Genomic DNA, 16,242 nt, shown 5'->3' with positions numbered 1-16,242 from the left:
CCACGTTGTCTTTCTCGGTTCCCTAGTTCTGCATGTGACGTCAAGACGACCTGACGTATTGGTTGCGATTTTCGCACCACTTCGGGAGGCGCGGGATCCAGATCTCAGTTTAACTGTTGTGAAACAGGTTTTCTGTGGCATGTATAATTCATTCGACAGAATGCCAAACTATTCTTTAAAAAAGGCGGCTGTCGGTTTTCCGTCCTATACTTGTCCAAACTGTTTCTGATGACTTAATTTCTCTTGGACGTTAAACCGTGTCCTTCCTTCTCTTTCGCGACCAAGCAATATGCCAATTCAATTACAACCTAGAGTCATTGTTGACCCTCCGTAATCATATTATTACAATGTCAGGGTATCCACATTTTTGTAAGAGACTTCTTATGCTCGTATTTTTGGTATCATTCATCAATATAGGAGTATGCCGAAAAACTTTCGTAAATCAAAAAACCTACCGATCCGATGGACTCAAGATTTTCGGTGTATGGTGTATGGTGTATGGTGTATGGTGTATGGTGTATGGTGTGTGTGGTGTGTGGGGGGGGGGAGGGGGGGGCGTTCGTATTTCATGTTGGGCGACGGAAGGCACGCTCTTAAATTTGCAAACTATAAAGTAGTTGTATGTACATGGTTTCATGTCCTCGTATACGTCCGTTTAGATGCTAGGTTTGAGGACACATGATACATGATATAGACCGTGTTGTGGAAATTGGTTTATAACGCTGAACAAAGGATGTTAGTCACATAACAGACTGCCGTCGAGGAACCGTTTATTCGTTGTGTGATGGCCCCAAGTGTAAGTGTAACTGGGGGGAGTGGAGGGCAGGGAGAGTTGTAAAGTTTAGGAAACTGCAGGAAGATGTACAGTCTGCCGCAAATGTCAAAGTTCGTCTCGTTTAAAGGCTGTGAGGACGAAACTACGGGAGCTCGGAGCCTTGCAGAGATACACTGGCAATAATTTTTTCCTCACTGCATTTGCGAGTAGAGGTGGAAAGGGAATCACTGGCAGTGGGGCGAAGTGTTTTCAGCCATGCTCTGTGCATTGACGTGCGGATATTGTACTCAAACTGATCAAAAGTATCCGAATATCGTCAAGTAATTCAGAATTGACCACTAGACGTCACGAGAGGCGGACTCGTCAGTACAAAAGGAACCGGCGAGTATTGTGTTGTCAGTAGAGAAGCAGTAACAGCAAAATGTTTGTCGGGAGAATTCACTGACTTCGAACGTGTAATAGTCAGTGGATGCCACCTAACTTGCAAATCCATCAGGGACATTTGAATTTTTCTAAAGCTCCTCAAGTCCACTATTGGCGATGTGATTATGAAGTGGACTCACGAAGGAACAACCACGCAGATCTCATGCGCTGGCGGACAGGGACCGTCGAGCACTGCGGAGGGTGGTTGTAAAAAGACGCATGAAGTCAGCAGAATGAATCACTCACTCGTGAGTTCCGAAGGGCTATCGACAGTGCGGTTAGTACAGCGACTGTGCATAGGGAGTTAAAATCAGTGATGTACAGTGGTCGAGCAGCCTCAAATTTTTGTAGTCGGTGCTAAGCGATGCATGAGATAGTGTAAAGAATGATGCTACTAGACAGCAAGTGATTCTTGAAACATGCTATTCACTATGACAGTCCGATGAAAGTTTGATTTTGATGAATATCGCGAGAACAGAAATCACGCGGTAGCTATTCCACCTACACAGAGGGCGGTAGTATCATGTAGACAAGATATAAAAGGGCAGTGGATTGGCGGTCATTTGTACTCAAGTGCCTCATGTGAAAAGGTTTCAGACGTAATTATGGCCATACGACGGGAATTAACAGATTTTGAACGCGGTCTGGTAGTTGGAAGTAGACGTATGATACATTCAGTTTCGGAAATCGTCAGGGAATTCAATATTCCGAGGTACACAGTATGAAGTGTGTACCGAGAATACTAAAATTCAGGCAGTACCTCTCAACACGGACAGCAGTGGCCGACGGCCTTCTCTTAGCGATAGAAAACAGATGCGTTTGCGTAGTGTGGTCAGTGCTAACAGACAAGCAACACTGCGTGAAATAACTGCAGAATCAATTTGGGACGTAGGACGAACGTATCAGTTAGGACAGTGCGACGAAATTTGTCGTTAATGGGCTGTGGCAGCGGACAACCGACACGAGTGCCTCTGCTAGAAGCATAACATCGCCTGCAGCGCCTCTCCTGGTCTCGTGATAATATCGGTTCCACCGTAGACGACTGGAAAACCGTACCTGGCTTGATCAGTTCGGATTTCAGTTGGTAAGAGCTGACGGTAGAGGTAGAATGTGACGCAGACTCCGCGAAGCCATGTATCCAAGTATATGGAGATGGTATCTGTTCTTTCGGACATGTCCGAAAGAACAGATACCATCTCCATATAGTTAAGGCTAACCGGCCATTGACCTCCTGTGCGGATGAACACGTATTGCCCGAACTCTTACGGGAGTGTAGTGGGAAGGGGCACTATGAATGTAATATGTGGACATAAAGTTGGGAATGTGTGTCGCACGGGAAGCGTGCAAGGCATAAATCCCTGCAGTCGCACAATCCTCTGTGCCGTCGGTGGCTCAGATGGATAGAGCGTCTGCCATATAAGCAGGAGATCCCGGGTTCGAGTCCCGGTCGGGACACATTTTTCAACTGTCCCCGTTGATGTTTATCAACGCCTGTCGACAGATTAAGGTAATGATTTAATTATCATTTTATGTATGCAAGTAGGTAACGAGGCACTGCGCAAGCTGGTGGTGGCTCCATAATGGTGTGGGCTGTGTTTACGTGGAATGGACTGTGCCCGCTGGTCCCACTGAACAGATTATGGACTGGAAATGGTTAGGTTCGTACCCAAACAACGATGGAATTTTTAGGGGGACAGTCGTTCCCGTTTGCTTTGAACATCACTGTGGACAATTCGAATGAATGATTTGGCCATCCAGATCGTCAGACTTGAATCTCATCGAACATTTCTGGGACATAATCGAGAGATCAGTTCGTGCACAAAACGCTGCACCGGCAACACTTTGGCAATTATGGACGGCTCTAGAGGCTGCATGGCCAATATTTCTGCAGGGGACTTCCAACGACTTGACTTTCGTCACGCCAGCGTATTGCGCTTAAGAAAACTCAAAATGCAGAAGGAATGAATACATGTTACAGCATTGTGTACTGCATACAGTGGAGGAACAGTTCGGATGCAACGATTGTCTGTATCAGCGTACCCTATCATAAAGAACCATTTGTGGACCATTAAATTTCTGAAAAGGACGAGCCTACCGCGAGTCCCATTTACCCAGTGGAACGCCTTGGGGATGTTTTAGAACGTGGATTTTGCTCGAGAGACCTTCCGTGCTTTCTGGTTTGAGGTAGAAGCAGCTGCCATTTCTCCACAGACGCGCAGGCAATTCTTTGAAAGTGTCTCTAGCGAAGTTGAAGCACCGAATACGAATGTCCACTAGTAAGTGCCCCATACGTTAAGTTAAATAGCGTATGTGGACGTCGAAGAATACTAGCAGCGCGAGTGTGCGCTCTGCGCGGACGACAGCGCGGCTGGTGAGTGAAGCGCGCGCGGTCGGCTGGCGTCGCATCCCGGGCCGCGCGGCGCGGCGCGGCGCCGCGCTCCACTCGGCGCAGGGTATCGATCTGGCGGGGCGGGAGGCAGCCGGCAGCTGGCGGCCGTCCCCGCGCCGGCCGGGGCCGCCAGCGAAGCCCGGCAAGTGCTCGCATCGACCGACACGCCGCCGCTCAAGCTGACGCTGCCGCTACCGCTGCCGCTGCTCATCAGCACACCACACCACACCATTGCCACCGTTCATTTCCTTGCGGCCATCTACACCGGCAAAGGGCATGGGTAGGACAGCACAGCATTTCAGCTACACCGGCTGCTATGTGCATCTGCAAAGTACAGGGCAGGGAATACTTGACGTGGTACCATGCGATAGGGTTTCTTCCGCGTATGTACCGTGGGAAGAATGCTTACACGCGGGTTTGTTCGTTGTAGTTGAACTTGTTTTTTTTTCATCGCCCATCGTCGATAGCCATGCCCAGTGGACTGAAAAATATTGCTAAATACTTCAGATACTACTAGTTCTTCAAACTTTGTAAGAAGACTTGCGGAATAATGTAGATAGAGGGGTAAAAATTGACACAAATGCTTGGAATGACATGGGGTTTCATTAGAACTAAAACAAAGTATAGCTAGACGCGTGAAAGATCTCTTGCGCGCGTCGTTTGGTGGTGATCGTGTGCTCAGCCGCCACTTTCGTCATGCTTGGCCTCCCAGGTCCCCAGACCTCAGTCCGTGCGATTATTGACTTTGGGGTTACCTGAAATCGCAAGTGTATCGTGATCGACCGACATCTCTAGGGATTCTGAAAGACAACATCCGACTCCAATGCCTCACCATAACTCCGGACATGCTTTACAGTGCTGTTCACAACATTATTCCTCGACTACAGCTATTGTTGAGGAATGATGATGGACATATTGAGCATTTCCTGTAAAGAACATCATCTTGGTTTTGTCTTACTTTGTTATGCTAATTACTGCTGTTCTGATCAGATGAAGCGCCATCTGTCGGACATTTTTTTAACGTTGGTATTTTTTTTTTGTTCTAGTGACACCCCATGTCATTCCAAGCATGTGTGTAAATTTGTACCTCTCTATCTACATTATTCTGTGATTTATTCAGTTTTCAAATTTATACTGACTTTTTGATCACCCGGTATATACTTGTTCAAGCGGTCCACCAGCTTTTTCATCCTATCGGAAAAATAGGTTCTGTCAAACTCTGCATTATACTTATTGGCTACAACAATCACTTCCTCATTTGATGAAAATTTCTTTTTAGGAAACCAAAGTTTCAAGGAAGGCACCAGGAAGAAGTCACTTTGGACTAAGTCTGGCGAACTGGACGGATGGGGAATTTCAAAATCCTATGCACGCACTTTCGCCATTATTATCGCTAATGTGTGGGATGGTATATTATCTATTATCTTGGTAAAAGAGGACTTTTTAGCGTGCCAATCGTGGTTTTTTCTTTTTTTCAGCCAACGCAATTTACAAACGATCCAACAGTGAAGTATAATAGGGTGCAGTTATGGTTCCTCCTTTTTCCAAGTAATCTGTGAGCATTATGCCTTGGGAATCCCAAAAAGGCAATGGCCATCTGCTTATCAGCTGACAAAATGGTCTGCCTTCTTCGGCGCCACTTTCACCAGCTTTCGTCCATTCTTTTAACTGCCGTCTCGACTCTGGTGTGTAATCGTGAATCCAGGTTTCATCAGCAGCCACAAATGGGCGCAAAAGTTTTGTGGATTGCGATAAAACATCGCCAGACATTGTTGAAATGCTGTATGGATGGCCTTTTGGTCTCCAGTGAGCAATCGCGACATGTACCTCCCATACGGCTTATTCATAGTCAGTTCTTCGTGCAGGATATTATGCAGTCCTAAAGTTCAGATGCTTACTGTCAGCAGTCTCACGAATTATTAGTCGGCGGTGTTGCATTACCGTTTCATGGATTTTATCAATGGTTTCCTTTGGGGTGGCCTCAATAAGCCGGCGGGAGCGCGCTTCGTATTCGGCGCTTGCCGGATCACATTTAAATTCATTAATCCAGAAATAAATGGTCTTCAGTGATGGTGCGGAGTCCGCGTGAAATTTATCCATTTCTATTTTTGTTTATGGAGCAGTCGAACCCTTTGAATGAAAATGTTTAATGACAGCAGGAAACTCGGTTTTCTCCATTTTCAGTTGCAGTCGGCACACTAACCATTCAGGCAGCTGTCAGCAGTGAACTGTACGCTCTTGAAATTATTTATATGATTCTTGGAATAATTAAGCTTTCCAACCTTGAAGGGGCAGCAAAAATGTTCCATTCTTTCACGAAAATTTACCGGACGTATCAAACAATTTTCATAGCGTGGTAGCACGTGTTGGGATTCCTTTCTCGTATGCGCCGTGGGAAGAATGACTTAGATGCCAGTATGCGCACTGTAATTGGACTTGCTGTTCTTGGACTTGCTGTTCTTATGATAGTGACACACAGGGAACGAAAGAAAATATCTAGATACTTCAAGTAATACTTGTTCTTGAAATTTTGCAAGTAGTTTTCTGTTGGATAATTTACCTTTGTCTCCCAAATATTTGAGTTCAGGTTTTTTCAGACTTTTCGTGACGCAGTCTAGTGCGTTACAGAAACCTGTGATTGAAGTTTCTCACGACAACACACCTGTGTAAAGCTTTCTCAGTTTACATGTCGCATCAAGTCTGGGCGCAGTGTCCTATTTTCGAACAAATCTTTGTCAGGAACAAATCACTGTCTTGGCTGCTGTTGTGGCCATTTGTAGCTCGTTGGTTATCATACGTCGTCATTCCACCATGCTGTCAGAGATTGTGTCGAATGCCTGGTAGTGTCTACGCTGTCGCAGAAACTGTAACAATCCACCGCATTTCTGTTTCATCTCAACATTGAGAGCTCGCATCTACGCACGGCTGTGATTATAGTCGCTGTCGCATATGACATTTTAGTTTTTACTACTACTACTACTACTGCTACTAAAACTTTAACAACGGAATCACAGCAGGTAGAAGCGTTGGACAATATTTGTTTTATCAGACATTTTCCTGTGTTTGAGAGATTGTACTCAGCAATAGCTGATTTCTCCAAGGTCTCGATGGTTACAGCAACAATAACCACTGCAGTCAGTTGTTCCAAACGAAGACGTCGGTGGATTTCATAGAAAGCTGCAGATTTATCCCAGATCTGACGTGACAAGTAAAACGAGAATGTTTATACAAACCAACGGCCATTCGTGGCACCCTGACTCCTAGTACTTCAGCACTGCACAAGTGATTTGTGACCAGTCTCCTTGACAGTATTTTCCCACATATCCGGCCATTTAGTAAGTCTGCCACCTTCCTTACCTACGAGTTAGCCTCCATGATCATTCCACTCTATTTTTCTACGAATATTTACACCCGGGTATTTGTACCGATTGACAGATTCCAGCTTCAGTCAGATCTTGTAGCCACGGGCTACTACATTTTTTTTTTTTCTAAAGTGAACAATTCCACATTTCAGAACATTTGAAGACAGTTAAGTCTTTGCATCACCTTGAAATCGTAACAAGATTTGCTTGGATATTTGACCGGCTTTCTTTTCAGATAGTACTTAATTACAGATGACTGAACCAGCTACAAGATCTGTGACGTTATGTACAGTAGAGTACATCTGAAAAGAAAGCTTCTCAAATATCCAAACAGAACTTAAGATTTCGAGGTGCTGCAAAGATTGGCAACGCCCTTTAAATGTACAGTAATGTAAAACTGTTTGTCACAAAATGAAAAAAAAACATCGTAGCCTTGGCAACAATATCCTGGAGTCACTGTTGAAATCGGCCAGCCGATACAAATACCAGACTGTAACAGTTCGTAGAAATATGGACTGGAATTATCATATAGGTAGGTGGTAGACTGCAGTTCATTAGCAGGAACTTCTTGTGGTCCACGTTTGACTTCTACACAAGGCTTCACTCCACACAAATAGGTTCAGAAAACGCTTCGTAACGCTTAAATTTGTATTGAACATTAAATTTTCTTTTTTTTTTTTTGTTTTAGCCATGCTACATTATATATCCTCTCTAGACTACGACCATTATCAGTTACTTTGCAATCAGTCGAAAAGAGGTCATACTCAAAGGATACGCGTGAGAGATATTTGCCGCTACTTTAATATGGATGATTTGGAATTTCATAGAAACTGTTTTGCAAACTTGTGCGTCTTCTGACGTTAGTTTTCCTTTTGTTCCAGGTATGTACCGCAGCCAGTGTAGACGTTGCTGGTGATCTTGTCGGTAAGTCCCCGAGACCGCTGACTCTCGCTTCTGCTCGCGCGCTGCCTTATCTTTCCGTGTCGAGTGGAGCCGCTGTCGAGCGCCCGTCACACCCACAGCGTCCCCTCTGATCACTTGACCCCAAACAGTAAGCCCTCGCCGTGCCATGTCGCTGTCATTAAGCTGTTCGATCTTCGCCGGTAGGTTTCTCTGCCTCTGGGCTATAGTGTTTCCCTGCAATTACTGTCTTGTATCTTACAGGTAGTCGTCCGAGGGCTTGTGTTTCGTCACAATTGTCTGGAAATGTGAAACGGACATCACTCGGCTCGCTGAACTGAGTCTGCTTATGTACATGAACAGTCGTATTCCGTTTGAATAAAATCCTTTTGGCCATTGACCAAGATTAAGACCAACGTTTAGACCGTCAGAAGATCATCGAAACTTCATTTTTAATAGTGGTTTTAATTTCAAAATAATACGATTTCTCAAATGGGTGCAATTGAAACTGCCACGGACCGTGGAAGTCTTCGCACTTGGGGGGAATTATGTTCCATTTCACAGCATGGTATTAAGAGAGAGCTGTAGAGGTCAAAAATTGTAGAAGACACAGTTCTCGATGTATGCAACAAATAATCAATAATTTTAGGACGTACGTGCTGCTTGGGATGAAGAGATTGCCATAGGAGAGGAAACTGTCGAACGCTGCATCAAACCAGTCACAAAACTGATACCTTCCGCCCCAGACAAGGAAAGAACAAAAAAATTTGAAGCTACTAGTACACCACACGAGACGGAGGGCAGGGTAATGGAATTATTCGATCATATATGTAATAAAATATTATTAATAGACTGTTTAACAGCGGTTATATATTCATAGAATGTCGTGGTTATATCAGTTAGCCGTTCAGACGAAATATGTTTCAGTTCGAAATCCATCATCAGGCTACATAAATATCTGTCATACATTGGCGAAAAAAGAAATCGCAACAAAAAATGTTAATGTAGAGTAATGAAATTTTGGGAATATACATGTGTAGGTAATATATTTAAGTGATTAACATTGCAAGATCACAGGTTAGTGTAAGCGCGAGATAAGTCATTGCAATTGCGAAATGCTGGTACATTAACAACAGATGTAACTACGAGAAAGTTGAATGCAAGCATGCGGACGTGCATGCATTGTTTTGTACAGGTACTAGATGTCCGTTTGTGGAACGGAGTTCCACCTCTGTTGCACGTGGTCTGTCAATATAGGGACGGTTAATTCTATTCGTGGATGGCGCTGTAGTCATCGGATGGCCCATATGTGCTCACTTGAAACAGATTTGGTGACTGATCAGGCCAAGGTAACATGTAGACACTCTGTAGAGTAAGTTGGTTTACAACGGCGGTATGTGAACGAGCGTTGTCCATGTGGAAAACACGCCCTATAGTACCTTCATGAATGGCAAAACAACAGGTCGAATCACGAAATCGAACCTCAAAACTTATCACCAAGTGCAGTTCAGTGTGTCTAGCATGCAGACAGATGGGTTACAGGTCCTCAACTGGCCTCCTCCTAATCAACAAACGACCATCACTGACAGCGAGGCAAGACCAGCTGTTATTAGAAAACGTAACAGACCTCCGCCCTGTCCTCTGCTGAGCTCTCGCTCGACCCTACTGAAATCGCAAATGGCGGTGGTTTGGGATCAGTGGAACACATGCTACAGGGCGTCTAGCTCCGACCTGGTCTTGAAGTTACCGATTTGTAACAATTTTTTGTGTCACTGTCGTGCAAACTTCTGCTCAAATTGGTGCTGTATATGGAGTACGGAGCGCCGATGGTCTTTCCTCTCGGTAGTGCTAAGTGGCCATCCGGTGTCTGGTCGTCTTACGACCGTATATTCCCGTGTCCACTGCTGTCAATAGTCACGTACAGTGGCTACATTCCTACCAAGTCTTTCTGCAGTTTCGCAGAAGGAAGATCCACCTTTTCTTAGCCATATTATACGATCACATTCAAACTCAACGAAATGTTGACAATATCGTCTTTGTCGTCTGAAAGACATTCTTGACCAACATCAACTCACCACGTCCGATTTAAAGGTTAACTAACGCTCACGATCGATACAGCGTGTATTTAAAGCAGACGTGATTTGTACCCTCGTTTTGGCGCTGGTACACGACTGACACGAAATTTGGAGACAGATCATCTTTCAGATGTAGAATCGCGTCGTTCAGCTTTAATTTATGTTGCACAACTCCCTTTTGGTGGTGTTATTTTTCTTCTGTCAGTGTATTTCTCTGAGTTGTACAGGTTTAATGATAGTCTTTATAAGACCATTTCCATTCAAGCAACCGGTTTACCTCGTAAAGGAAGTAACGCTGACGGTGACCTTACGTAACAAATTCATGGTGGAATACCCTGTGATGTGGAGAAAAAGAAACACAGTTACCACATCAGTTATCCCTTTTTAGGCGTTGTGCTTACAACGAATGAGTACGCCGGAACACTTCCTTCTCACTTGTACAGGGTGTCTCACGAAAGACGCCCAGGAGGGGTAGGCGGGTCGCGCGGCTTGGCCCCGGCCACCGGTCGCCGCCACCGCAGCCACTAACCTGCCGGTAGTCGGCAGCGCGTGCGCTTCCCTTGAAATAAGCATAAACGACGTTGCCATCTGATTAACTTAGGCTTACCTTTATTTACAGTAGGTGCTCAAAGTGATGTCCCTCTGTGGTAACATCAGCCTGACGTCTCCTGAACGCATTAGCAAACACTTGCCGAATTTAGACAGCCGAAATCTGGGAAATGTCTAGCCCAACCCTATCTTCCAACTCTTCGAGCGTGTGGGGGTTCGTTGCATACATTTTGTCCTTTAAGTTTCTCCAAAGATAAAAATCGCACGGATTTAAATCTGGAGAACGAAGAGGCCAGTCAACTTTCCTATCATCAAAAACACGTCGTATTGCTGTCATATAAGCATTGACGATGTGCAGTCTTGCATTCTCCTGCATTGCCCTGCATGAAATAAGCGTACATCTTTTCGTTAGGTATTGGTTCTCGAAGAAAAAAAAATAATGCAGCGGATTGTTCACATACTGTCAGAACGTATTGTTTCGTGGCAAGATTGGTCCAGTAACTCGTCTTGCACTAATTGCACAGCACACTCGAGCTTTCACGTAATGCAGAAATTGGTGATGTAATACATGAGGATTTTTCTGAGAATTTACGTACCATGAAATATGCAGCCATGCTTAATCAGAAAAAAAGCATCTCGGGATCAACGTCCCCGTCTTAAATCTGTTGTAACAGCCAGTTCATCAGTTGATGCACTACCGTTACATTCTATGGTTTTAATTTTTGTTTGTGCGCAGACGCTGTTCGCGTAAGTCTGAAGTGCCGAACGGTCCAGAGATTTTCTCGGTCTTCTTCCCCAGACCTTCCATGTCTCGTCTACTTTATTTCCGGTTAATCCACTAGGTTCTCTAGACCTTCGTTTGTGTAAGACAGTCTCTTGAAATTTTTTTGTATAGTAGAATCATTTGGAACATACTCACCGGAAAATTTTCGAATGAGTTCAAGCCAACATTCATCATACGATTCTATTTTTGCATAGTTACACAAGAAACACTCATTTATCCTTCGTGTATACCATACCGAATGGCAACTCGACAGGAAACTAAAAACAAGACACCCGAACCATGAGTCTCTCAGTACTGAAGACAAACGCGCTGTGTTTGTCTGAGAACCGAGCCCAACGACATACGCGGTCAGGGAAAGCCCCGGACTCGGCGCAGTTGCAATAATGACATCTAGCAACAATATTTGAAGCGATCAAACTTTACATAAAAACTCAAAAGAAAAGACCAGTAAACTCGATCGCACACTGTAGGAGGCACGCGCAAAGTATCGGTGCCTGAGAACTGCGCATAGCGACAACCCGCAGACGCAGCGGCAACAGCCGGCAAAGGCGCGGCGCGATCCGCGTACATCTCACGGGCGTCTTTCGTGAGACACCCAGTGAGAAGGGAGCTGTAGCTTAGTCGTTGAGATACTAAACTGATCGAGCTACTGATTTACAGGACTGTAAGGAAATATTAGTTTTAATTGTGAGGGATACTTAACTGTTGGGATTATTTTTTACTTTTTCACCTTCTCTGTACTGTCGTTCTCGTGTATTCCATGCAACAGTAACCCTTTTAGCAATGGTTAGACATTTCCCGTGTGGAACAAGAGCCAGAGAGCTTGCATTTCTCAGACCTGCAGTTGCAACCTTTAGCAATTGTTAAGGATGAGACCATCAGACCGACCTGCCTAGAGGTTTAAAATTATTTAATCTATCACTCACCCACTCCATAATTTTGAAAATGGTGTAGTTGCTGCCCCACACTGCGGTTTTCAAATTGAGCATTTCTTGTCAAAGATGACAGATGCTTATTGACAAATCGTCTCACGGAGTCCATCTCCTCAAAGGCTACTGTCCAGACAGGTCTTTGCTGGGAACGTTGGGTAGCTCTCTGAGGCTTGACCGAACCATTTTCTCCCACGTTTCTACCCATAACGGTAAATTCTCTCCATTGAGGACGATACATATTGCGAGCATGTCTCTGCAAACTCCACCGTAGACACGCGATAGGTAAGTTTTGTGTGTGTGTGTGTGTGTGTGTGTGTGTGTGTGTGTGTGTGTGTGTGTGTGTGTGCTTAAAGTTAGCGACAGCGATGCTGCAGACAGTTTATTATGAAACATGAACAGTTTGCAAATTCGTAAACTACACCTGTTGCTTCAGGACTTCGTATCATCCGAAATATTCTCTTTGTACTCTAATTGGAGTACTGCTTCTTCTATTTAATACAAAAACCGTAACACTTTCTAAATATTACGCTGAGATCGGCGTGAGCGGCTTCAGTACATGGTGCTTATTATACTTGTGCCAGTCTCTGACGTTAAAACACCATGGCTTCTTTGAGCTGCAGGGAAACGCTCTTATTTCGAGATGCAGGTAGTTCAGCGCAGTTTGTCCGCATCAGCTAGTTTGGCAAATGAAGTTAGGAGACTGTTAAAGGCTTCAGGCGCATTGTGGAGCGGGCGGGCGCCGCTAAGGCCCGTATTACGCTGGAAAACAACTTCGTCAAAGAGGTGTTTTAGAAAAAGACTTATAAAGTTGAAGTGGTTTTTAGACTTTACAAAACATTTTTCAGTGATCTTTGACTGTGTAATACGGACATAATCGCAACACCGATGTTGGCCTCCAGAGCCTCGTGCGATGGCGGAAGGAAGCACTAGTCGCGCGCGCACCCCTCCCCCCGCCCCTCAGACCCCCCCATACCCCCCCAGACATCCGCACGCCCCTCCTCGGCGCCTCGACCGTGCCCCTCCTCACCCTAAACGAGGAAACAGTCGGACCTTGGTCTTATCACCAGCTGGCTCAATGACGTGTACAGGTGGTCCTGGTAACGTGGGTACCTGTGGTACCTCATGACATGTTCAGATGTCGAAACTTGGTTTTCTGTAAGGGGAAGTTCATCAGAAGTGGGTATTTTACTGTTTGGTTAATTGTTGTAACATTTTTGTTATAAAACATGTTGAAACAACTGGGTTTATTAAATTTCCAATTAGCTTGCCCGGCAACATTTTTTTCCAGAAATGAAAATTGGGATTGGTTAGTTTGGTAATTTCGTAACCTTAAGATACAACTACATAAGAACCTGTCGACTAAGTCACATAAATGTGGTGCTCGATGTGTTTGAGCTCTTCGAACTTCGTTTTGATAAGGTTTCTATATATTATGTATATGAACAACAGAGTAAAAGCCGGCCGGAGTGGCCGTGCGGTTCTAGGCGTTACAATCTGCAGCCGAGCGACCGCTACGGTCGCAGGTTCGAATCCTGCCTCGAGCATGGATGTGTGTGATGTCCTTAGGTTAATTAGGTTTACTTAGTTCTAAGTTCTAGGCGACTGATGACCTCAGAAGTTAAGTCGAAAGTGCTCAGAGCCATTTTTGAACAGAGTAAAAATGAGGATGTTATTGTGTTCCTGATAGAGGTTCACCACGTCGTCCAGGCTTGCGAAAGAGGGAAAAATTATTTGTTGGTGATACGTCCGTCGGATGGGCACAGTTCAGAAACTTTACTGATGTGTGTTCTGAGCGCTGAGATTCGCCCTCTGCGATCTCGCACCTGTCTGGAATAACATTTTAATAGTATGTAGATATTTGACGTAGCCCTACTTCATAGCATGTTTTTTAGGTTAGTAAAACAGGAAGCAGTGCGTTAGGGTGGAAATGGTGGTCACAGGGGAAAATTCTGCCCGGTGTTGACTGCACGTGCCACAGACCTACACATCCGTAGGGGCACGATGGGACACCTATGGTGTTAAGTAACATTGTAGTACTGAATAACTGTAAATGTTTCAGATTACCTTCGTACACCCATGTCTGTCGTACACCTATGTTTGTCGGAGGAATGGGTCCAAGTACCAGTAGGTTATTATTGTAGTCTAGTGTTTGAAGTTCAAATTTCAAGTACATCCTGACCTGTAGTGTGACTGTAAAACCTGAAATGTCCGAAAAGACCTTCCGTAATCTGTCTTTGAGCGAAAAGCCCTTAGGAAAACAGGGTGTAGTGAAAGACAATGACACTGGAGAATGACATGTCGTTCCAGGCGCGTGTTAAATGAAATAAACTGCAAGTGGTCGTAATTACAGTGATCCATAATTTTTTTGTTGCTGGGCGCCAGATGCCATGGGGTGACATAAATAAATTTAGCGTCTCCTGAAATATCAGAACCTTGTTTCTCGCTGCATTATTTAGGCAAATGTTTGTCGAATTTGTCATGTCATACTTGATATCCATAATTAAAGTTCCAGTTCGAAAACGCTGTAGAAAGAGAACCACTGCTCAGAATAATATCAGATTTGAACAGCGTATTTTTGATACGGGGGGAACGTCATGGAACAAAAAAAAATAGTGATGACGATGTAAGCACTCCGTAAATGCCGTCGACTACAAATGACAGATGAATCGCAATACGATTACTATGGCTTAAGTTGCGCATTACACCAGCCTTACTGCTCAGTGTTCACGACTGCACAAGTTGGCAGTCAACAGTTGTGACACTGTTAGATAAGGGCTTATCTAAGCTATCCAAAATGGAAACGTGTCCTGTTGGATGGGAAAATTCGGTGTTTGTCCTTAGACCAGAAACTCCTTGAAAATCAAAATGAAATGCGTTTCTAATTTTCGTGAGACTGGCTCAAGAGATGTTCAGTATGCAGTCCAGTGTTTTCTGCAGCAAGTTGAAATATTAAAACAGCATGTTCCACCACAGATTGGAATTCCTTGGGGTTAACGTTCAGAATGCATTGTGCAGTGCGTGCCTCCAATTCAGCTACTTTCGTAATTGGAACACTGAGCACATCATCTTTCAAAAAGCCCCACGGCCAGAAGTCACACGGATTAATATCAAGTGATCTGGACGGCAAGACTGTAAGGAAATGACGGCTGCTGATTCTAGCATTTCCGAAATACTTCTGCAGCAGCCGCTTCACTCGCTGTAAATGTACGGAAGAGCGCCATCTTGCATAAAAATGATACTGCCTACACATCGACGCTATTGAAGGATTGAAATGAAATTGGTGCTCTGAAGAATCTCATCGCCTTCACCTGTGACGGTACAGGTAACAGGAGCCGCAGGACTCACCTCGAAAAAATACGGCCCTACGATAAACTGCCATCAACCCACGCCTCAGTCACCTTTGCAGAATGAAGCGGCACCGTTTGATGTGTTGGAAATGGGATTCGTCTGTTGACAGAATTTTCCGTGGTCAATCATTGTCCACTTCCATGCGAGCTAGAAATTCTAGAGTGAACTTTCGTCTTGCTGGCAGGTCAGCACTTCAGAACGTAGGTGATTCTGTAAGGGCAGAAATGCAGGATGTTCGTAACATTTTATGCACCATGCTCGCAGACATGTCTAAAGTTCGGGCAATTCCGTGGAACTCCCTTGCAGCGCTGTGGTCACATCTTCGACAGACGTCAGATCAACTGCTCCACCGCCTGCCGCGGTGGTCTAGTGGTTCTAGGCGCGCAGTCCGGAACCGCGGGACTGCTGCGGTCGCAGGGTCGAATCCTGCCTCGGGCATGGATGTGTGTGATGTCCTTAGGTTAGTTAGGTTTAAGTAGTTCTGAGTTCTAGGGGACTGATGACCTCAGAAGTTAAGTACCATAGTGCTCAGAGCCATTTGAACCATTTTTGAACTGCTCCACCAGATTGCACTTGAAAAGAACCTAACTTTTTGAAATTTGTAATAATTTTCTCCAGACGCATACCGAACATCGGACCAATGCCTTTTCTCATATCCTCGAGTATCCGGAACTTTTTAAACCGAAGGACCACTCATGTTCCCTT

The 16,242-nt window shown here is 44.8% G+C and overlaps 1 protein-coding gene and 1 non-coding gene across 3 annotated transcripts in view; both read left to right on the top strand.

The window, feature by feature from the left end:
- LOC126100323 (phosphatidylinositol transfer protein alpha isoform) overlaps nt 1-16,242 on the top strand; it is a 180,496-nt gene that overhangs the window by 99,658 nt on the left and 64,596 nt on the right. The gene's annotated exons all lie outside the window — the stretch shown is intronic.
- Nucleotides 2,579-2,653, top strand: Trnai-uau (transfer RNA isoleucine (anticodon UAU)). Its single transcript has one exon. It is a non-coding gene; the product is annotated as a tRNA-Ile (tRNA).

Source organism: Schistocerca cancellata, chromosome 9 (genome assembly GCF_023864275.1).
Source record: "Schistocerca cancellata isolate TAMUIC-IGC-003103 chromosome 9, iqSchCanc2.1, whole genome shotgun sequence".
In the NCBI taxonomy this organism is placed as follows: Eukaryota; Metazoa; Arthropoda; class Insecta; order Orthoptera; family Acrididae; genus Schistocerca; species Schistocerca cancellata.
Note: the sequence above shows the minus strand (reverse complement) of the source record. Positions and strands in the feature narration are given on the sequence as shown.